This window comes from Protopterus annectens, chromosome 4.part0 (assembly GCF_019279795.1).
Source record: "Protopterus annectens isolate FY-2018-M chromosome 4.part0, PAN1.0, whole genome shotgun sequence".
Lineage (NCBI taxonomy): Eukaryota > Metazoa > Chordata > Ceratodontiformes > Protopteridae > Protopterus > Protopterus annectens.
Window position 1 is genome coordinate 995,400,059 of NC_056733.1, and position 24,171 is coordinate 995,424,229.

Genomic DNA, 24,171 nt, shown 5'->3' on the forward strand with positions numbered 1-24,171 from the left:
ATAATTTATAACAGAAGGACATCACAGCTTCCAAAGCAGGGTTTATTACCTGTGCAATATGTTCAATTCTGCACAGCTCCACCACACTGAATAACATTCCTCAGAACATTCTGAGGAAGACTAACACTTTGTTAGGTAAAAGCGCTTAACTTGATTTTTGTCCTTGTGGATTTTATCACCATTGTGGAGTGCTGTAATTGTGCGTGTGGACTTTATTTCCATCTTTTCTGTAAGCATTTGTGACTATTTTATTCAGTATGGTGGAGCTGTGCTGAGTTGAATGGACTGCATAGGTAATAAACCTTGCTTTATTGGTTATCTTTCATTTTCTGGTTTCTAACAATACATAAGTTCTTTCTTATCTTCAATAGTCTGCTCTGTTGTCTTTATGGCTCTTCTTTGGCCTATCAGTTTTTGTGATTTTTGTGGACTGCTACTTCCTTCTACAACAGGGGGGCCATCCTTCCCCTGGGCCTGGCCCCATTGTAGGAATATTTCCGTATTTTGAGGATTCTGTACTGTCATTTTTTCCAGTCCTGACACCAGTGCACCTACAAGCATTGGGCACTTTTTTATTATGGGTCTTTTGCACCCAGCTGTCTTTTTTCATTTTTGACCTACTTCTGTCCATGATAGTCTCCCACCAGTACACAAGTGCTCTTCAGCAATTACATTCTGCTTGATGAGCACACTCAGGCAAATCTGCAGTCTGCGGCTACCACTCCACCCATACAGTATAAGAAGGAATCAGTACTGCACACTAAACAAGGATATACATTTTGAGCCTCAAGAGCAGGGTCAGTCCACCCTGGCATTCTACTTGTATGTTTTATGAGAGTGAAGCTATTACATTAGCAGTATTTCTTAATAGTTCTCAGTGTGCTAATAAAACAGGCTGTTGTAGCCTTGTGCCCCCCCCCCCAGCTAGTACAGTAATTCTAACTGTCCAATAGATAGCATCCATTTAATTCAGATCCCTGTGACTAAATTAACCATCAAGCAGCCCTCTCAGTGCTTTCTGCCTTAGTTTGTATCACTTGGAGGCCCACCTGTTTATTTGTATCTCTATACATTCCCCTTCATTGCTAATGTATCTCCCTATTCTAATCTGTACACAAACTGGTTACTAATCAGCAAGTCAATGTGAAGACGCACTCCCAACCTTAATAAACTTTGCTGTCTCTTCTCTCCTTCACTTTACAAGTAGTTTGAATTATTGCTTACCCCCCTCTGAGGCCTTCATTGATTTGCACTGATTGCCTCTCTGGTTTCTTTGCATTCCACCTGGTTTATATCCCTTGTGCTATCTCCCTCCACCAATACTAAGTATATTAGAATCCTGCTGAGCATGGTGCCATCTTTAAATTTTTAGTCTCCCACCAGGACACAAGTGCTCTTCAGCAATTACATTCTGCTTGCTGGTAAGCCATTAGACCTCAGGAATTTGTTTAAAGTGTTCAGATTTGTAAAGTAATACTTACATTTTTCTCTTGTCTTGGTGGTCTCTGACCCAGTGCATTCGCCCTCGCTAATGCTCGGGCTCTCTCCACTCCCCTGCCCTGCCTCCTATTTCCTCCCGCCCCCACTACCTCTACATGTATAGTAATCACAGCCACACCCACAGCTCACCCTCACATCACCTCCACCAATCACAGCTCCTCAAGTCATATCACATTATACCACACCAACTTGCTCCACACAAAATACTCCCAATCACTCTCATTCCCACTAGGCATTTTTTACATCACCCACACTACTTCCCCATCCACATATAGTGCAACCCTATAATTCCTATTCAGACCCCCCACCTAGAACCAACTTAAACTTTATAACCATGACTATCACACAACTAAGTCTAGTCTGTCTTCTCATAATTCTTTATAACACCACAAGTTATCACTCTGGCAATATCCCTAAACTTAGTAGCACGGCACTACATTATGCACTCTCATATACAGACACCACACATTATAACAATATTTGCCCACAATTGTTCAAGAACTGCATAATGGACCATTTCAGAACTAAACACATTTATTTATTTATTTTTTATTTTACATTTGTTGAACGGGCTAGTCCAACTGGATACATGTCCATTTCAATAGAGGCCCGGGGAGAAAAGCTCCACATTTACAATATTATTTACAGTAAGAGAGAATTTACAAGTAAAATTGAGGAACATTACAGTTTTTTTACTTTAGTTTGTAATTTTACTCACAAATTTAGCACATATCTGGTATAGTTAGTCATAGCAATGAAATCACAAGTAAGCATTTTTCAACTGTACAGATGCAGACTCTTTTTAGGTAACAGAAAAGTATCCAGCACATGCAGATAAGATGAGTAATACCCATTAGTAGGTGAGGTAGTTAGTCAGGGTTAGCACAGGGGCCTAACCATTTTGTTTTAAGGTACGGTTTCAGTTTGCTTTTAAACAGGGTGCTTGAGGTCAGGGAGGTTAGATCAATGGGAAGAGAGTTCCAGGTTTTGCCAACAGTGTTGGAGAACAGAGAGCCACCAGCTACATTGTTAGTTTTACATATTTGCACAAGTTGCTTATTAGATGAGTGTAAGGTCTTTAGATTGCTATAGGGGGTAAAAAGATTTGTCAGTATTGGTGTGTTAGTAGGTTGATACAGGATCTTGTGGGCAACTGTTAGTTGGTTAAATGTTAAAAGATTTGGCAGCTCTAACCAACCTAGCTGTTTAAGATTGTGACAATGATGGGTTCTGTAGGAAGACCCAGTTGCAAATCTGGCAATGTTATGGTAGGAGATGGCCAGCTTGCTCAAGTTGCTTTTACATAGTTTAGTATATATAGGGGAGGCATATAGTAGGGTAGAGATTAAGTGGGTATGGGCTATAGTGGACCTGGCTAGTGGGGTTAGAAAGGGTTTGATCCTATAGAGGGATCCTAGTTTCTTGTTGACTGTTTTTATAGTACTGTTTATATGGGAATCAAAGATAAGGTTGTTATCTATTAGTACCCCAAGTAGTTTTGTAGTGGGATACGGAGAGATAATAGTACCATTACTTGATGTAACAGTAAAACTAAGTGGGGAGGATCTATGGGTGGGAGTAAATAGTACAAGCTTTGTCTTTTTGGGTTCAAGATAAGACATCGGTGTAGAAGCCATTTCTCAACTGTATTAAACACATTTTGGGTTAGTGACTGAAGATCTGATGGAGAAGTGGCTGAGCATATTAATGTTGAATCATCTGCATATTGGATACAGGTAGCTTGAGGTATTGCAGCATGTAGGTCATTTATAAATATAGAAAATAAGAGTGGACCTAATATGGAGCCTTGAGGGACACCGAGGGTAATCGGGAGGTTAGAAGATAAGTTATTCTCCCATAATACAGCCTTTTGCCTGCTGTTTAGGTAGGATTGGAACCATTGTATAGCCACTGTATCTAGTTCATAGGTTCATAGGTTCATACTAGGCTATCTGCCCTAGGGCATTTATAAGCCTAGCCAGAGTGTGTTTGGCTTTCGCCACCCATTTTAAATTTATTTTGCTATGCCCTTTTTCGAGGTTAGTATACTGTGCCTCTGTCTAACAGTGACACAGAAGTGATACCCAGGGTAAACCTACAATCTCCCATCCACTCGTCAAGATTCCTCTTGAAGAGAGTCAATGAGGGACTCTGCCTAACCTGGACTGGGATTTTATTCCAGAGTGAAGGGAGCCTCTGGGTTATGAATCTGTCCCTCCAGCATGTCCTATTTATTTCAGTGCTGAGGTTCAAGTCTCTCGGCGTAGCTCGATGGGATTTGGATTTTCTGAGGTGCAGCATGTCCATTAATTCCGGGTTGGACATGGCTTTATACGTCAGGCACAGATCGCCTCTGAACAGGTGGTATGCCACTGAGTAGAGCTGGAGTTTCTTTAACCGGGCAGCATATGGCATCTGTTTGAGCCCTTTGATCCTCTTGGTGAGGTACTTTTGGAGTCTTTCCAGTTGCTGCAGGTGTCTGGTAAGGTACATCCCAAAAGGGCATTGTACTCAATTATGGGCCTGATGAGGGATGAGTAAAGAGGCACAATGACCTCCCCTGATCTAGATGTGAATCCCTTCATGATTAGGTGGGCTATATAAAATGTTTTTCTAACCACTTTGGCCACGTGGTTGTCAAATGAGAGATTGCTATCAACTTGGGTCCCCAGGTCCCTAATTACTTCTTCTGTACTTAATGGATTACCACCTATGTGATAATTTGTGGGCACTTTGTTTTTGCCAAAGGGGATGACTATACACCTTTTGGCATTTAGCTTGAGGCCATGGCTCTGGCACCAGTTGTCTGTTTCTATGAGGCCCTTTTGGAGGATGCTTGTGTCGGCTGGAGAGTCGATTATGGTGCCCAGTTTGCAGTCATCTGCGAACTTGGTCAGCCACAGTCCTTCCATGTTGGCCTGTACCTCCGAGAAATATATACCGAACAAGAGCGGTCACAGGACTGAGCCTTGTGGGACACCACTTGTAACTGGTTTGGAGTCTGACATGGCTCCAGCAATTCTAACCATGTGGGTTCTGTCCTTGAGCCAGTTTGCAATCCATCTAGTGACATAGGGGTTTATATTTAAGCTGGTGAGCTTATCTATAATGCCCGAGTGGGGTATTGTATCGAAGGCTTTTGCGAGGTCCAGGTAGGCTGTGTGGACCACCTTCCCCTCGTCAATGGCCTTGGTGACTGTTTCAAAGAAATCAACCAGGTTTAAGAGGCAGGATCTGCCCTTAACAAAGCCGAACTGGGTAGGATCCAGTGTCTGTAGGTCCCCAATATCTTTATTTATGAGGTCCATGATGATCCTTTCCATAGCTTTGCAGACCAAGCTAGTCAGGCTTATGGGGCGATAGTTTCCAGGATCCGTTGAGGCACCGCCTTTATGGAGAGGGACCACTGTTGCTGTACGCCACTCTTTGGGCACATATCCTGTAGTAAGGCTGAGATTGAACAGTAGTTTTATGTTTGGGTTTAGCTTTTCTTGGAGTTCATGTAGGACGCAGCCCGGGACACCGTCTGGTCCCATTGATGCTGTGTTTTTGCTTTGGAGAGGGCGGCTCTTACCTGAGCATCTGAGATGTCAGGGGGGCAGCACTCTGCTGGGATAGATATTTGCCCTTTTGGTGGGGGGGGGGGGTTGCGCTGAACCTGTCAGCTAGGATGTTGGTAATGTCTGTGGGTTCAGTGTAGTTTTTGTCATTTTGGACTAATTCTGAGCATATCTGGGAATTACCACCCAGTTTCCTAACATAACTAAAGAAAGCCTTGTGATTATCCTTAGTGTCCTGTGCAATTTTTCTCTCGAAGCTGGCCTTAGACAATTTTATGAGTGCCCGTAGTTTTTTGCTAATACTGATCAGTGATGCCTTCCCTTTTTGGGATTTTGCTCTATCATTTAGTAGCTTCCGCCTTCTATTGTATAGTTTGTTTGTGGCTGGGGTCCACCAGACAGGACGTCTGCCTTTGGAGGATTGGGTCTTGGTTTTATTTGGGATCGCATGATCCATGCATTCCTGAAGGTGTTCATAGAATGCATTTATAAAGGATTCTGCGGTCTGGGCCATATTTTCCACAGGCCCGGGGGCTTTGAAGGATTCCACCTCGGTTTTGAGGAGTGTGAAATTTGCTTTAGAGAAGTTTTTCACTGTGGTTTTCTGGGCAAGGGGTGGGGTCGGGATGTGAATATCCAGTGAGATTAGTTTATGGTCTGATCTTACCAGTGAGGGATACACTTCTGGTCTGGAGCATAGAGTCCCCATGTTGGTGATGATCAGGTCCAGTATGTTTTCCCTCTTGTGGGAGTGGTAACAAGTTGTTCCATAGCATTTGAGTTTATAAATTCTGGGAACCTTTGGGCTAGGGTGTTGGAGCTAGAGTAATGCTCCCAGTCTATGTTTGGGTAGTTGAAGTCGCCCAATATAATGGTGTTTGGAGAGACCTTCATATTTTCCAGTGTTCTCAGAAAGGCCGAGTGGGGTTCCTGGGTTTGGGAGGGTGGTCTGTAGCAGGCTATAAACTGGAAGGCAGTTTTACCCACTGTTAGTTGCACATGGATAGTCTCTGATGCTTCGTGCTTTGCCACCAACCTGGAAGTGTGGATATCTTTTATGAATATCGATACTCCCCCTCCTTTTGTGGCTCGGTCCAAGTTTTGGGGCCGAAAAGCATGGTATGAGGTATAACCTGGTAGTGCTGGGGTGTTCTCGGGAGCCCTGAACCAGGTTTCTGTTACTGCACAGATATCGATGTTCTTCATGCTAAGGAGAGTTTCGAGTGCGTGCATCTTGAGGTTTAGACTTCTGGCGTTGAGTAGCATTACTCTTAGTTTCTTATCCCTTGTGATACCTATGGAGGTGGGTTTGTCTTTTGAGCCTTGCCTAAAAAAGGCACTATGGGGGTAGCAAGAGCCTTTGCCAATATCCGAAAGCCCAGGGGTGACAGGTGCAAGCCGTCCCTAGCGAAGCATCGTGGCTTGTCGAGCATATCATCCCAAGCTGACAGGCATTGGATCCCCTTTGAATGACACCAGTACTTAAGCCAAAGGTTTTTGAGTATATTAATGAGTAGTTGGTGGTTTACCATGTCGAATGCTTTTGACAAATCAATAAAGAGGGCGGAGGATAGAAGCTCATTATTGCAATATTTATTAATGTGATTAGAGAAGGATAAGAGAGCAGAGGTGGTGCTATGAAATGGTCTAAAACCATATTGGCTAATAAGTTGTTTTCTAATAAGAAGTTTAACAGCTGTTTGTGAACACATTTCTCCATGATTTTTGCCAGTGGAGATAATACGGCTATAGGTCTATAGTTTGATAATTCGTTGGAGTTACCGCCTTTATGCAGGGGGATGATATATGAAATTTTCCAGATAGATGGAACGTTACCTTCAGTAATGGTTCTATTAATCAGGATGAATATGGGGTAGGCTATTGCTTTTGCAGCTTTTTGTAGGTATTCTGCAGGCAGTAGATCTGCTGAGAGGGTGGTAGGTTTACGTTTTTGAATAAGGGAACAGATAAGGGATGTGGGAACAGGTTGAAAGTGAAATGATTCAGCTGTGTTAGAGTTTGAGGTGGTCGAATATGAGGTGTCAGGGGATAACTGATTGGCAAGTGATTGAATGGTCTCTGTTAAGAAAGTATTGAAGAGGTTGGCTATTTTCTTATGACTACTATGATCAGAACCTGAGGGGGTGGGTGTGAGTGATCAACCTGGGTGTAGTAGTTTATTAATGCCTGACCAGAATTTCTGAGGTTTGTTTTGGTGGGTCTGTTGGAGCTGAAAGTAAAAATTACTTTTGTCCAACTGTATGGCTTTCTTTGTTTCATTTCTTAGCTGTCTAAACTTCAATTGATCTGCTGAGTCTTTAGTAGTGCGCCAGTTTGCCCAGACTTTGTTTCTAAGTAGAATTTTTTGTTTAGTAGCTTTAGAAAGCCATGGGGCTGGTTTAACTCTAGTTCTAATTGTATGAGATGGTTCATGGTGGTCAAGAATAGTTAAGAATTTAGAATTGAAATATATAACTGCTTCTTCTAATGGTAGTTGGTATAGGGGAGACCAATCACATGCTTTAAGTACTTTTTGAAAGGTATCAGGGTTGAAATATTTGTTGGATCTTATTGTCCTGTATGTGGTTGGGTTTGGAATGTCACTCTTATTTCTAATTAAGAAGGTAAGAGAATGGTCACTTATGTCTTTGGGGAGGGTTCCTACTATGTAATTATGGTGGTGACTATTTATGAGGATCCAGTCAAGGGTGCTTTCCTTGTTGCTAACTTTATTATTCCTTGTGGGAGATGCAATGGTTTGAGTAAAACCATAAAGGTTTATGTGGGTAGAAGGCTGTTCTGTGGTACAACTCTTCCAATTGATATTAAAATCTCCAAGTACTATGGTTTCCTGTGGGTAGTTTGTGGAGAGCCAACTAAGGATATTCTCTAGGGTGTTAGTGTTTTTACCTGGGGGAAGATAAATACAGATGATATAGACAGATTTATGTTTATTAAGCTGAATTTTGGAAATAAAGATTTCTGTATTACTGGCTAGGGGTGGATTAGATTTTATGGAGGTTGCTTGTAAACCAGACTTATATAGTATAGCTACACCACCACCCTTTTTAGCTTTACGGTCTAGTCTCAAGATATTATATCCAGGTGGTATTACCTCATTGTCTGGTGTTGTTGCCTTGAGCCATGTTACAGTGTATAGGATTTCAAATTAATGGACATCCATAAGAGCATGCAGGTGGGCAACCTTATTGTTAATGCTCCGAATATTAAGATGGGCTATTAGTAGTGAATTAGAGGGTCTAGTAAGCAAATGTGAGTTAGCAGGGGTTGTAATGTGAGGCTCTATAGTTGTAGTAGAATTTGGGCCTGGATTCGGGTGGATATCACTATCTATTAAGGAGTGAACTTGTAGTCTCAGTACAGATTTTAGAAGTTTAACTGTTAGGTTCTGGAGTTTCCTACCCCATTGAGTTATGACATTTAATGTGAGTCCGTCTATGATATTTAGCTGGTAGGTAATTTGAAGTGCTGGGTATGTTATACTGGCTATGGGAGACTACAGGCGTGGGTGTGGAGGTTTGTCTTATGGGGTACTGGAATCCTAGGTAGTTCAGGTGTTCATAGAGTGTAAAAAGATAAGGTATGGATAGAATAGTTAGAAGTGAGAATAATAGTATGAACATAAGCAATGGTGAGGTAGATAATGGAGTGTTATAAATAGGTTATTGTGGAGGAAGAGTGTTGATTAAGTAAATTGTTAAAGTGTCCGGATGTATAACTTTAAGAGGTCTATCATGTCGTTCATTGTATGGATGTGGGAGTGGTCAGGGTGTATAAATGTAGGAGTAGTGGGGGCGGGTGGAAATTGGGGGCAGGGTAGGGGAGTGGAGTGAGCCCGCAGGACGAACGGAGTGGGTAGAGCCAGTGAAGGACTGACTCTATGAAAAACAATCAGTGGAGTACTGCCTGCCCAGGTAAGTATATGTGAGGTACTATGCTGGGCAGTTGAGTGATATACAGTAGTAAGTAGCAAGATAGTTTGGGACTACAAGAGAGGTAATTTTAAGAGAATCCAGTGTACCTGAGAGATAAATGTTAAGATAGTTGGGTGGATGATAAAAGAGATGGGCCTAGGAATGGGATGCCATCTAGTGGCCAAAGGATGTATTACAACCATGGCTACTTGTAGGGCTAGATGGTATAAAGGAGGGAAAACAGGAGTAAGAATGAGAGGGTGTGAGAGGGGAAGGAATGGAAGTTGGGAGGAGGGAATGCTTTGGCTGCTAGCCGGCCTGACTAGGGAGTATAATTTAAAACCTGGAGATGTTAAACATATAAAGTCTTTACACACTATAGCTGTAGTAAACGCACTTTCTTGTTTCCATAAGGGATTGATGCTCAGGGAGAGGTTTGGTTCTATTACTTGGCTTGGGGTAGAGACAGCAATGTTGGACAGGGCAGTTTCCCAAACCCTAGCAGAGGATTGGCAGGTTGGACAGCTAGATGAAATAAAGGGAGAAAGAAGACAGGGTAGTGAAATAAACTATAAGTTAGACACACTTCCTTAAAAAACAACAGTTCCAGACAAATTACTTATAATTGCATTGGCTAGGTAAAAACTAGTTACTTTTCTGCAAATTTCAAACAGGTAATTATAGAAATAAAAACAAGGTAGATTTAGTTACCCAGTTAAATATACTTAAGTAGGTTCAAAACAACTTCCGTATAAACACAGTTATACAGGTATTGAAAATATATCATAAAAGCATAGCAGTGCAGCATATATGTAGCCAGAATACAGAAGTGTAATAAGGCAGTCTAAAATAGTTCAATATATATCCACACAGCATTTGAAATTAAGGCAGCAGTCATCGTATAAATGGACATATTGAGAAACAAATTCGGCATTATACAACACATCAATTGACTAATATTGCGTATCTGATAAGTATGCCATCAAAATTCCGCATTTATGCGGTCAAAATATCAGGAACACTACTCTAGCAGTGCTATACCTTTATTAAATGGAACAGCTTTTGCAGGATGTAGGCTAGCAAAAAACCAGTGCATATACAGGTTAAAAAGTAACAGAAATGCTACACTACCTCAGTAGTCTACAGATTATAAGAATGAGCACCTCTTTATTCAATATACTTAGCTAATTAGATTCAATTCATGCACTATTAAATAGTAAAAACACTACTCTGATGTGGGGGTCTTAGTTTAAAACAACTTCCAGTTACCTGTCTTATACTTAACCATCTTTAAGTTAAACTACATCTATATGTTGCTTTCTAGTTAATGATTCCACGTGTGCACTTCTACACTTACAGACGCACTACTCTGAACAGGCGTTTTCTGTTAAAACCTAGTGAAGCCCGTTGTTGTATTTTTTTTTATGCTGTTAAACAATTAGGCATGAAGAATGCAGTGTATGCACTATACACTTACAAACACGCTACTCTGAACAGGCGTTTTCTATTATAACCAGGTAAAGCCTGTAGTTTGTAATTTCTTTTTATTATGTTGTTAATCAATCATTTAGGCATAAAGAATGCAGCGTTTGTGCTCTATACTCACAGACACGCTACTCTGAACAGACATTTTCTGTTAAAAACTAGTAAAGCCCATTGTTTGTATTTTCATTTTTATTATGCTGTTAGACAATCCTTTAGGCTTGAAGACTGCAGTGTGTGAGTTCTACACTTACAGACACACTACTCTGACCAGGCGTTTGTTATTTAAACCTAGTAAAGCCCATCTGTTTGATTTTGCTAATTTCCTGTTCTATTTTGCAATTAAGCAATCCTTTAGACATGAAGAAGGCGCATTCACAGTAGCGCTACCTTAATGCGTTGCGTTTTCTGAGAAATAGGACCACTAACTTCTCTTTACATTCTCTGTTTAAAACAAAGTGCAGCTTCTTTTTCTGCTATTAATCCATCTTTCAGGTCTGAAAAATGCACATTTACAGAAATGCTGTCCTAATGCGGCGCTTTTCTGTATAAAAAGAGGACCTTTACTACTCTGTTTAGCAACGGACCTTCTTTCTGATATGTTCAGTAGCGCAAATCTATTCCACATGCTACACCCATACTCAGGTAGGGAGAAACTGGAATACTCAACTAATTACAAAATTAGCTATACTTGTAATGCTTTAGAATAATTAAGAAACCCTTTCCAACACAAAGTTAGGTAGCGGTCATCTTTTTAAGCAAATTAATTCAACACATATACGTATATACAGGACCAGAGATGATACAAGCTAGTACACAATTAGCTAAGCATATAGAGCAATTGGCTATTAAGAAACTCCTAATAACACAATCATATGTGACATATAGCTCTCTGTGGTGGGAGGATGGCATAATGGTTAAGGTGTTTACCTTACAGATGCAAGGTGCAGGGTTTGATTCTCACATGGGGTAATTGGCTAGGCTTGAAATGGCTCATAAGGGCAGTTAGCCTAGTTCTAACCTATGAACCTGTGTAAGTATAGTTTTGCAGCAAATGAATTACTTACACTAGGTCTGGACACCGGACCCAGGGGATGGTCAGCAGCCGAGAGTTAGTTAAGAAGTAAGATGGCGCCACATGGGGCAGGGCATATTTATAAAGTAGGAGATGAGGTATGATAGAAGGGGAGGAGAATAGTGGAGGAGGGGAGGAGATAAGTAGGTGAGGACAGGTACAGACAGGAAGTGAGCTGTACTCTACCCAGGCAGGGTAATCCTAGAAGTGATGATACCTTTTGTTATTAGTAACTAATGTAGTGTAAGTTGAGAGGGGGGGTTGAGAGAGGAAAAAAGGGAAAGAGCTGAGACAGGGAGTAACAGGGCTATAAGCAGGATGGACCTAGCTTGCAGGGTCCGAGCCAGTGAAGGACTGACTCTATGAAAAACAATCAGTGGAGTACTGCCTGCCCAGGTAAATGTATGTGAGATACTATGCTGGGCAGTTGAGTGATATACAGTAGTAAGTAGACAGATAGTTTGGGACTACAAGAGAGGTAATTTTGGGAGAATTCAGTGTACCTGAGAGTTAAATGTTAAGATAGTTGGGTGGATGATAAGAGATGGGCCTAGGAATGGGATGCCATCTAGTGGCCAAAGGATGTATTACAACCGTGGCTACTTGTAGGGCTAGATGGTATAAAGGAGGGAAAACAGGAGTAAGAATGAGAGGGTGTGAGAGGGGAAGGTATGGAAGTTGGGAGGAGGGAATACCTTGGCTGCTAGCCGGCCTGACTAGGGAGTATAATTTAAAACCTGGAGATGTTAAACATATAAAGTCTTTACACACTATAGCTGTAGTAAACGTACTTTCTTGTTTCCTTAAGGGATTGATGCTCAGGGAGAGGTTTGGTTCTATTCTTTGGCTTGGGGTAGAGACAGCAATGTTGGACAGGGCAGTTTCCCAAACCCTAGCAGAGGATTGGCAGGTTGGACAGTTTCTTGTTTCCTTAAGGGATTGATGCTCAGGGAAAGGTTTGGTTCTATTCCTTGGCTTGGGGTAGAGACAGCAATGTTGGACAGGGCAGTTTCCCAAACCCTAGCAGAGGATTGGCAGGTTGGACAGTTTCTTGTTTCCTTAAGGGATTGATGCTCAGGGAGAGGTTTGGTTCTATTCCTTGGCTTGGGGTAGAGACAGCAATGTTGGACAGGGCAGTTTCCCAAACCCTAGCAGAGGATTGGCAGGTTGGACAGTTTCTTGTTTCCTTAAGGGATTGATGCTCAGGGAGAGGTTTGGTTCTATTCCTTGGCTTGGGGTAGAGACAGCAATGTTGGACAGGGCAGTTTCCCAAACCTTAGCAGAGGATTGGTAGGTTCGACAGACTAGGTCTGGAAACCAGAGCCAGGGGATGGTCAGCAGCTGAGAGTTAGTTAAGAAGTAAGATATATGCTCTCATTCCTACTCCAAAAAAAAACACAATACTTTCTCCCACTCCTCACCAAACTCCAACATCTGTATAACCATTTTAACTCCAGGCTCACCATAAGTGGGGATATCCACCCCAACCCAGGCCCAAATCCATCCTGTCCAACACAAACTGCTCCAACACAAATGTCAGAACATAACACCCCCACTTTCTTCATCCCTGGGCAAATCATCAACAGCAGCAAAACCAACCATCTTTTAATGCTAAATATTAATATTAGAAGTATCAAAAATAAAATACCTGAACTCCAGGCCAGAATGGCACACTACTCCCCAGACATAGTTGCTTTAACAAAAACCTGGCTAAATAAAAACATAGCTAACTCAGAAGTTCTCCCTAACGGCTACAATATCATTAGACAAGACAGACCAATTCATAAAGGGGGTGGAACTTCCTTACTGTACAAGTCCAACTTACCTGTCCATCAGTTACCAAACTCCTACCCCTCCCCCAATAATTGGGACATACTTATCTCACAACTTCAACTTCACCCTAAAAAGATCATCACCACAATTGTGATCTATATTCCACCTGGTAATACACCTGCTAGCCTTGAAGACTTCTTATCCTGGTGTTAAATTCTAAGCATTGTAGGCCTCTGTAGATAATCTTATTTTTAGTTTATCTAATTTAATTAATCATTTAGTTCTGATCAGCAGGGGGATAATTAATTACCTTTCTTTCTTAAGTCTTCAAAGCCAGGAAAAACTTCTTCAGAGCTTTTTTCCAAACTTCTGTATTGAAAACATACCTCATATGCTTTGTTGTTGTTGTGTCTTTCGGCTTTTCCCGGTTAGGGGTCGCCACAGCGGAACTCCGGTCTGCTAATGATCGGCAGTAGATTTTTACGTACCGAGTTGCCAGCTCTGATGCACAACCTTCAATGAAGGTACGCCCATTAACGCATGTCTCCATACAGATGATGCTTTAGCTGAGAATCGAACAGGAGAACGTCTTACTGTGAGGCGACAACGCTACCGCAGCGCCACCACTGCAGAATATCTCATAAATTATGCAATTTAAACAATGACATAAAATATGAAAGCCAGTTGTTAGATAATGACCTACACACCACTGGTATTAAAATCAATGATATATCTGATGATGCTTGTGTTATATTACAGAATAAAACTAATATTTTACTGGACAAAAAATATTAGGATTATGGTCAAATAAAGGAATATATCTTAGTAAGTATTCAACATAGACACACACTAGGATTCAGAAAGGCTTAGCACAATGGTGAGGTCTTGGCTGTAAAGTTTTCCCCATTGTGCTATGCAATTCTAATACAGACACCACTTTACAATTGATGATTTCTTTTGTGGGGGGCTCAGCATGGAGGGAGTAACTAATGCTAATTACTACATTTTCATTTTATTCTGGTGTATTTTCTGTACAATATGATGAGGAGAGGGGGTGGTCATTAATAGTGATGATTCCATACTTTTTAGAATTTAATTTGAAACTATTTTTATTATACTGAGTTAATTTGGGGGGGGGGTTGGGTGCCAAAGGGTGGCTTAAGAACAACTATTCCTATTTGCAGTCATCTGCAAAGTTTGGCAGCTTTACCCTTTGCTGCATTGTTCCCCTTAACTTTCAGGCAGCCCACCTAAGTGGTAACTCACTACTAGATGTGTGGAGTCAGGAATCCAATGAGGAGTATAGTGTGTGCAGTCTGGAAATTATCACTCCTCTGTGACCTGTCATTTCGCCTAAGATCTGGGAGTCACTAGAGCAGAAATATTGGGGTATCATCATTACCAGCTGTAGTTTCCTGACACCTTGTGTGAAACACCTGGCCTATACCAGATGTCATTTAGGCAGTAGGTTTTCCCATGGTCTCCCACCATTGAATAGGAGATCTGTCCACCAGTAACTTAATTCACTCTGCACCCTCACCCTCCCTCCCAGCCAGTCCTAACAACATCCTGAGTCCGTTCCTGAACTGACGTCACTAATAGCTCAGAAAGATGCACTGCCTCCATATGATCAGACTGTCTCTGTTATTGTTAGTTTTTGGTAAGTTTTATTACTAAAAGGTTTTAATGAACGCTGGGAAGCCTCAGCTGTGGGTATTTAAATAGTGGTAGATTGATTTAAACATGGGTTATATCTACCATTCTGCCCAGATAGTATTGGGGAACTTATTAGCTTTAAATTCTTTTTAGAGGGGTATGGCCAAGATGGCACAGTGAAAGCAACAACTGAAAGAAGGCATGTAACTTTAAATTATCTGACAAAATTCTAAGGCAAAATATATATCTAAGGTGTTTTATAAATAAATATATTCTTAAAGTGAAATAAAACTAAAAGATATGCATTTATATCTCAGACTTAAAAAAAAGCTTGATCAGAAAAATCAGTCAAAGACTTGGCAGTGGAGAGACCTGAAAATGAATTACTCAGAGGGGAGTGTACAGGACTCCTATTTCAGAAAAAGAGGTGCAATCCTTCATCCAGTACAAGCAATATAATATCTTTGAAAATGGATACATTAGACTATAAGATTGATAATTTTAAGGAAGAATATAGGAAACAAATGGAGCATATGATAAATCTAGTAGAAGTAAACAAATTACCACTATGGAGGATGCTTGAAATGATCAGGAAGGGAGAATTTCATTTCAGAAGCTAAGTTACAAACTGAATTTCTTCTAAAAAAGGAATATCTGCCTTACTGAAAAAGTAGATGATTTGGAGAATAGACTTAGGAGGAATATCATAATAATTTATGGTATGCTGGAAACATATGAAGAAAATACAATTAAATCTCTCTCTAATGGCTACATAAATCTTTAAATCTACCCAAATCCCTTTCTTTTGGTGCAGAAAGGGCACATAGATCCTTGGTGCCTTCTTTAGGGAAAGTCCTCCATGTTCAGTTATAGTGAGGTTCGTACCAAGTATGGGAAATTACTTCATTTTAAAAACTGCATGGTTCAGTCCTCTTACTAATATAGGAGAAGACGGTATTCATTTTGACAATGACAACTCTATAGAAGTTATGAATAAAAATAAAGGTCATTTTCTTCTAGTTAAGGAATTGAAGAACAAATGACTCAAAATGGTATTCTTTTTTCCAACAAGAACAAAAGTTCACCTTTCTGATGGGATGGCTTCAAGAGTTTTGATACTCCAGAAAATAACTTCTCATATTTTCTAAAAAATAAAATAATTATCCTTTCAGAAGATATGAAATGGAGCACTGTTTTTCAAAAAGGCAAACAGCTGTCAATTCATGGAAATCTAACTCAAAATCCAAAAAAAAAAAACCTTAAGAATAAATGATATATCTATTTACAATCAGTGAAGGTAACTTATTTATAATTTGTTGCTGTCAGCATTATAAAATGAACCTTTTGAATGCTAATAAGCTTGTACAAAGTAACTAAGCCTTAAAAGGTAAAGAAGCAAACAAACCTGAGTAAGTATTACGCTCTTTTATTTGATAAATGCATTACTAATAAACAATGCATATACAAGTTAAATAAATCATACATATAAACATTAATTCTTAAACTATACATATGATATAAGAAGTAAAGTACAGGAACAAATGCAGAACCCATAATATTATTCCTAACATTTAGTGTAGTAACGTGATGCAAGTCTCGTTTTTAATTTAAAAACAAATAATAACACTAAATGAAATAATCATGATCAGTGCATAGGAAACCTGTGTGGACAATACACCTGTACAAAACAAAACCAGATTTTAAATGTATTATTAAAAAGTACCCCATTCCATTTTTTTCTCTCTCATCCTGTATGCATATGTGATATAGCATTTATTTTTAGGAATTCCAAGGAGCCTTGATTTGTGAAGCAATGTATGATTAATTTTTTTTTATTTTATTATATACATTTTGTAACTGGATAGTGTCTGACTGGCAGGAAACAAAACCTGTTTTCAGCAGAGACCCAGGGAGAAAAGCTCCCAAAGTAAAGATTACGATATTTATAGTCAGATATGCATGCTACAATGCAAAAAGATTACTAACAAATTTGCATAATCACATAGTACAGTATAGCTCTAGTGAATAATACATGATAAAAAAGAATCTAAAATATCCAGGTATGACCTCAGCAAGACAAACAATGTGAGAGAAATATGTATTCATGTATTCATATATGTATTAGCATTATGCTTGCTGCATTAGAAGCCTAAAAGGGTTAACACATTTATTCTGCTACAGGCTTGAAAATAATTGCATGTACTTTCTGACTTTGCTTCTTGTCAGCTCAGTGAATGACCTTGTTCATACACTGAGAAACAGATGATTTTGCTAACGTTAGGAAAAGGAACAATACCAGGGGCGGCTCGTGGCATAGGGCTGCCGGACTGCAGCCCCCTCAAAAATAAAAAAGAGAAAGAAAAATGAAAAATAAAAAAAATTTATTTTTCAAAATTCACGGACTTCGCACATGCGCAGTAGTCCCGACTACTGTCAGTCTATGCGCATTCTCAAAGCAGTCCGGCCGTCCCAATAGGGGGACACAAGGAGACATCTGTGTACTTTTACAGTGCACAGACTCGCCAGGATTATGGGTCGCGTCCGGACTGCAAGAACAGCAGCAGGGACTCAGGACAGAGCATTAGGGATCTCATCAGGCAGGAGCATTAGGATCTCGCGGGTCTTTCAGTATTGCGCAGGAAGGATGTACGTTAGCTGGATATATTCAGGTAAGGTGCCTTTTAATTTACAATGTTTATTTGTGTATGGTGCTTATGCTTTATTTACAATGTTTATTTGTGTATGGTGCTTATGCTTTTTAATTTACAATGTTAGAGTATGGTGCTTATGCTTTACTGGAGTTTGTGGTGCATGTTTATTTGTGTATGGTGCTTATGCTTTACTGGTGTGTGTGTGTGTGTGTGTGTGTGTGTGTGAAAATGCCCCAGGTGCTGTGGTAGGGAATGCCTCAGGCTTGAACCCTGTACCCTGTATGCAGGTGTTAAAGACTTGAGTTCCCTACCCACCACCATTTGTAAAAAAATTTCAGATTTTTGCCTCATATTCGATCTGATCTGTTCCTCATAATATCTGTGGTTTGTAAATGTTGCAATGCTTGATATTTGATGGTGTAGTAGTAGCATTGTTGCCTCACAGCTGCAGGTTCTTGGGTTTGATTTTTGGCTGGGGTTCCTTCTTTGTGGGGTCTGTATCTTCTCCCTGTGTTTGTGTGGGTTTGCTTTTGTGTCCTCCCATGTTACAAAGACATGTCTGCATTATTTCTTCCTGGGCCTCTGCTGAAAATTGTTTATTTGTTCCAAGTCAGACTGTCCTGATTAAAAAATGTTAAATAAAATTGACAGGCATTTGAATTTCAGACTTAAGGGTTTCTGAATGTTTAATTCCTTGCATATTTGATGGTGCAGTGGTAGTATTGTTGCCTCACAGCTATAGGTTTTCTGGTTTGATTCTTGGTTGGGGTGGCTTCTGTGTGGAGTCTGCATCTTCTCCATGTGTTTGTGTGGATTTGCTCTGGTGCCCTGCCATTTTACAAAGACGTGTCTGCAGTTTTAATCCCTGCTGAAAATTGGTTTTGTTCTGTCCGCAGTAAAATTGACAGGCATTTGAATTTCAGACTGCAGGTTTCTGAATGTTTAATTCCTTGCAAAATTGATGGTGCAGTGATAGTATTGTTGCCTCACAGCTATAGGTTTTCTGGTTTGATTCTTGGTTGGGGTGGCTTCTGTCTGCATCTCCTCCCTGTATTTGTGTGGATTTGCTCTGGTGCCCTGCCATTTTACAAAGATGTGTCTGCAGTATTAATCCCTGCGTCTCTGCTGAAAACTGTTTTTGTTCTGTCCGCAGTAAAATTGACCGGCATTTGAATTTCAGACTTCAGGTTTCTGAATGTTTAATTCCTTGCAGATTTGATGGTGCAGTAGTAGTATTGTTGCCTCACAGCTATAGGGTTTCTGGTTTGATTCTTGGTTGGGGTGGCTATTGTGTGGAGTCTGCATCTCTTTCCTGTGTTTGTGTGGATTTGCTCTGGTGCCCTGCCATTTTACAAAGACGTGTCTGCAGTATTAATCCCTGCATCTCTGCTGAAATTTTTTTTTGTTCTGTCCGCAGTAAAATTGACCGGCATTTGAATTTCAGACTTCAGGTTTCTGAATGTTTAATTCCTTGCAGATTTGATGGTGCAGTGGTAGTATTGTTGCGTCACAGCTATAGGTTTTCTGGTTTGATTCTTGGTTGGGGTGGCTTCTGTGTGGAGTCTGCATCTCCTCCCTGTGTTTGTGTGGATTTGCTCTGGTGCCCTGCCATTTTACAAAGACGTGTCTGCAGTATTAATCCCTGCGTCTCTGCTGAAAACTGTTTTTGTTCTGTCCGCAGTAAAATTGACCGGCATTTGAATTTCAGACTTCAGGTTTCTGAATGTTTAATTCCTTGCAGATTTGATGGTGCAGTGGTAGTATTGTTGCCTCACAGCTGTAGGTTTTCTGGTTTGATTCTTGGTCGGGGTGGCTTCTGTGTGGAGTCTGCATCGCCTCCCTGTGTTTGTGTGGATTTGCTCTGGTGCCCTGCCATTTTACAAAGACGTGTCTGCAGTATTAATCCCTGCGTCTCTGATGAAAATTGTTTTTGTTCTGTCCGCAGTAAAATTGACCGGCATTTGAATTTCAGACTTCAGGTTTCTGAATGTTTAATTCCTTGTAGATTTGATGGTGCAGTGGTAGTATTGTTGCCTCACAGCTATAGGTTTTCTGGTTTGATTCTTGGTTGGGGTGGCTTCTGTGTGGAGTTTGCATCTCCTCCCTGTGTTTGTGTGGATTTGCTCTGGTGCCCTGCCATTTTACAAAGACGTGTCTGCAGTATTAATCCCTCCGACTCTGCTGAAAATTGTTTTTGTTCTGTCCGCAGTAAAATTGACCGGCATTTGAATTTCAAACTTCATGTTCTTCAGAATACATAGTAGCACAACCTTTTTTTCTAGCAATTTTCTAAGTTTATAAGATGAATATTTTAAATTTGTCCTTATTTTTGGGACTGTATTCCCCCATTATTGGCTTTGTCCAGGTTTTTGTGCTAAGGTTGACAGCTATGGTAAGAACTGAATTCACTGAATATGGACTGTAGAATTGTGCATATTTACTGATAAAGCTGCACTGTAGAATTGTGCATATTTACTGATAATGGTGGACTGTAGAATTGTGCATATTTACTAATAATGGTGGACTGTGGAATTGTGCATATTTACTAATAATGGTGGACTGTAGAATTGTGTATATTTACTAATAATGGTGGACTGTGGAAGTCTGAGTAGACTTTTTTATGATAAATGTTCTCAACTGGGCAGTTTTGCCATTATGGGTGCATATGTTTTGTTTCATTGCTTACTGGAAAAATGTTCAAAACAAATTTAAAACACCCTCTAACAAGTGTACTGTATTGTACAAGGAATATAATTTTAGTACAATGAGGAAGGTGTATCAAAGAGCACATGTATGTTTCATATGCAAGGGGCCTATGATTCGAAAACAGCCCAAAATTAATCTTTATCTGCCACTGGCAAAATGTATTTTCTTTGAATGTGGGTTTCAATGCTGTTTCAATGAATGTGAGTTTCAAGGGCAGGGAATTTTTAGTGCTAAGTTTTCATTGTGAGACTGCATTGCTTTGTTTAACAGATGACTTAATGTTTGTGCTGTAAAATACAAAATAAAACTTTCAAATGAAGTCAAGCAGTATGCACATTAGTGTTTATGGTAAATGGAGTGAAATAGCCAAGTAATGGCTCATTGGAATGGCTGCAGAGGCTCAATTCAACCATTATTTTGTCAGGGGGGGGCAGCAAACTCAGACAGGCCCAGCTGAACTATACCTCCCAACTGTCCAGATTTTCAAAGAATGAATAGATTTTTGCTTCTTATTTTTGGTTTGTTGTTCATAAAATTTGTAGTTTTAATTCCTAAATGATTTGCCAGAAGTCACTAAATAATAAGTTTCAGACTTCATAACCTTCATAAAAATGCATGTTAAAGTAAGAGCCGTTCTATCAACTGTCTCAATTTATACAAGAGCAATTTTTAGTACTGTTTATATGTGCCCCCAATATATTTGGCCTTGTTCAGATTTACTGCATTAACAGGTTGAGAGGTACATGCAAATAAATTGCTTTATAGAATTAGGCATAGCCAACCTCTCAACTGTCCCCAATTTTTGGCTCAAAATGTTGCTCTTCCGCCTAATAATCCCTCCACAAAATAGCAATTTTGGAAGAAAACATGGAGGGTTTACAATTAAGAAATAACTGTAATAATCAAAGTTATAGATTACTTGAAATGCATGTAGATTCTTTTATTTTGTCAGCTGCTCAAGGTAGCAGTACTAATATTAAAGTGTCCCTTCTTTGACAGGTAGCAGCTGTATTGTGTGTCTATTTTATATTTTTGCATCACATTTTTGGTCCATTTTTCATAAAATTGTGTTTTTGGCAAATTAGTGACAAATCACTAAAGACTGAAGTTAGAAAATGACAGACATTTGAGTTTCAGATTTTATATCCTTCAGAAAATTCATACTAATGCAAGACCTATTCTATTATCTTTCTAAGTTTATTAGAGCAATATTTAAAATTTGTCCTTATTGTTGTGCCTTTGTCCCACTTCTGTGTATGGCTTTGTCCAGATTTCTTGCTCTTGAGGTTGAGAGGTATGACAAATGTGTCAGGGCCATCACAGTCAGCCAGAGAGACTTCAAATTGTGACATGCTTGTTGCACCCCACTCCCCCATGTAGTGACTCTGGATGTGTCCAAGCAAGGCAAGGAGTAGTTGTATCTACCTTGGATGGGGAGGACACACTGCATAAGTACTACAGTGGCTTTTCATCTGTCCTTGATTTTGCAGAATGGTCTGGTTTCTGTCATATTTTTGTACTGTTGATTTATGCTTATTACTCAGATTTATGCTTATTACTCAAAGTGCCTGTTGCTCTGTGTTTAAGTAGCAATGCTTTAATGACCATAAGGTAAGCTTGTCTGACATCGTAAGATGCAAGTAAGCTTTAATAAGCATACTGTTAAAGAATTGCCAACATTGAAAGCCTTTCTGTTGTTGCCATGCAGAGAATACTTGACTAGATAATGTATAAGCCTTGGGTATTAAAGGACAGGATTCCATTATTTTAAAAAGCTCACTACACTTGTTGGAGACTTCCAGTCATCTCTACAGACTTTACCCGTAAACTAAACAGAATGCCAATCATGTGTGGTCCATAACCTGTACAGTAATCCTTTAAGCAATGTATCTTGAGCTTGTTTCTTGTTTGCTTTTCATTTTTACTTTTATCATGTTTTCCCCATGAAACAAGTTGTCAGGCAGCAGGTCTTTTTTTGGATAAGAAACATTTTTACAAGTGGGGGCATCACATAGATTTCTACTTTCAGCATGTTGCTTGGTACTTTAATAAAGCTGAATATATTATAATTAGAACTGCAGTGCAAGGAGAAGTGGTTTGAGTTGAGTGCTTCTGGTTTTTCTTATACTTGATTTTGACTGGCATTCCAGTAATGTATTTAAAAAGTAATTTATTTTTTCATGCCTCACAACCTTTTGTTTCCATCTAGATATTAAGTAAGCTGTCATGCAGCCAATGCATTGAAATATTTTTATTCTTCTACACTTATTTTTGTCTTGATTGGACTTTCATAATGATGGTTTGCCACCCAGGGCAGCGTATTTAATTAAAGTTAGTTTTTTGTGGTTTTGTGCATAGCTCCTCCCCTTTATGGTTGACCACACCCCTTCCCTTTGACCCCACCCATTCAGCGTCTCCTGCAGCCCCCCTGTGATTTGAAGTCACCAGCCGCCACTGAACAATACAGTATTCTGAAATGTTAGTAGACTTAAGCAAATAACCTTGTTCATACTACAGCTGTAGATAAGATTATAGGCTGAAATCAGAATATGCTTTATGCTCAAAGCAGGAAAGAATCACTAATTGCAACACTGAAATATGAGTGAATTGTTACAGACTGGCAGTTAGTGAGGCCATGTTGATATCTTAGGAAATTTTCACATGGGAAGTTTATACTTGCTATATCAGCAGAAAAACTTAGTAAACACCTATCTTAGAACAATGCTAAGAGTTGTATTTTATTACGTCAGCTTAGAGGGCAATGGCTTACAAAACAGTATAATACTGAAGTATTTCCTGTATAATGTCAGACAAACTTCTGAACTGCATTTTTGTCTCCTTGTACAAGAATAAAGGAACCTTAACTGAACCTTGGCTGCATTGATCTTTGATTTTTCCTTTGACAAGTTGGTCCTTCTTTGACCGGAAGCCTCTTGGTTGACCTGGATCAGACAGGCCTGGTGGCTGAAATTCATATGGAAGAAGTTACCGAAATGGTTCTTCTTATTTGAAAAGACCTCCGACTGAATTGTCATATAAAAAGAGGCCGGCCACTTTCTGATCTGCAGCTGATGAGCAGGTTTCAATCGGACCAGGGTGATCAATTGCTGAAGCTCAGGTAAGGGGATTCTACTTTTTTCTGTTTTAGATCAGGGACTTGTTTGTATTTGTTCAGTCAGGATTTTTTATGTAAATCCAGGGACAGAAAAATTGCTATCTTGTCATAGATCAGGGACTTTTTTCTGTTTTAGATCAGGGACTTGATTGTATTTGTTCAGTAAGGATTTTTTATGTAAATCCAGGGACAGAAAAATTGCTATCTTGTCATAGATCAGGGAAGCAGAATAAGTAGGCAGGTAGTCTGAAGGGACTATAAAATCTTCGTGGTACCACGTTAAAAAACAGGAAGGGTTACGTAACATTCATAAGGTTAGGTCAAAATGGGTAATAAATGTACAAAACAACCCCAAAATCCGCTGTTAACCGAAGACGCAGAATACATGCGGTCACGACGTGCCGATAACGTTAAATACTACACAAAATGGGTTAATAAATATGAATTTGATGGTAAACTAGAAAAATCCTCAGAAAAAGTTGTCAAACAAATAGTAGATCCAGATTGGCACATGATCAGTGGCAACTGGAATCCCTGTGACGCTGCGCTTAAGCCCCTCCCACATAACAGCGCAGAGTTAGACAACAGAGTGAAGGGTCTAGCAGACCGAATTTCTGAAAAATGGAAACCTAGGGCAGACTGGACTTGCATTAATCAATGCATCCAACAAGAAGGTGAAACTGTTGTTAGGTATTATGCCAGATTATTAGAATGTTTT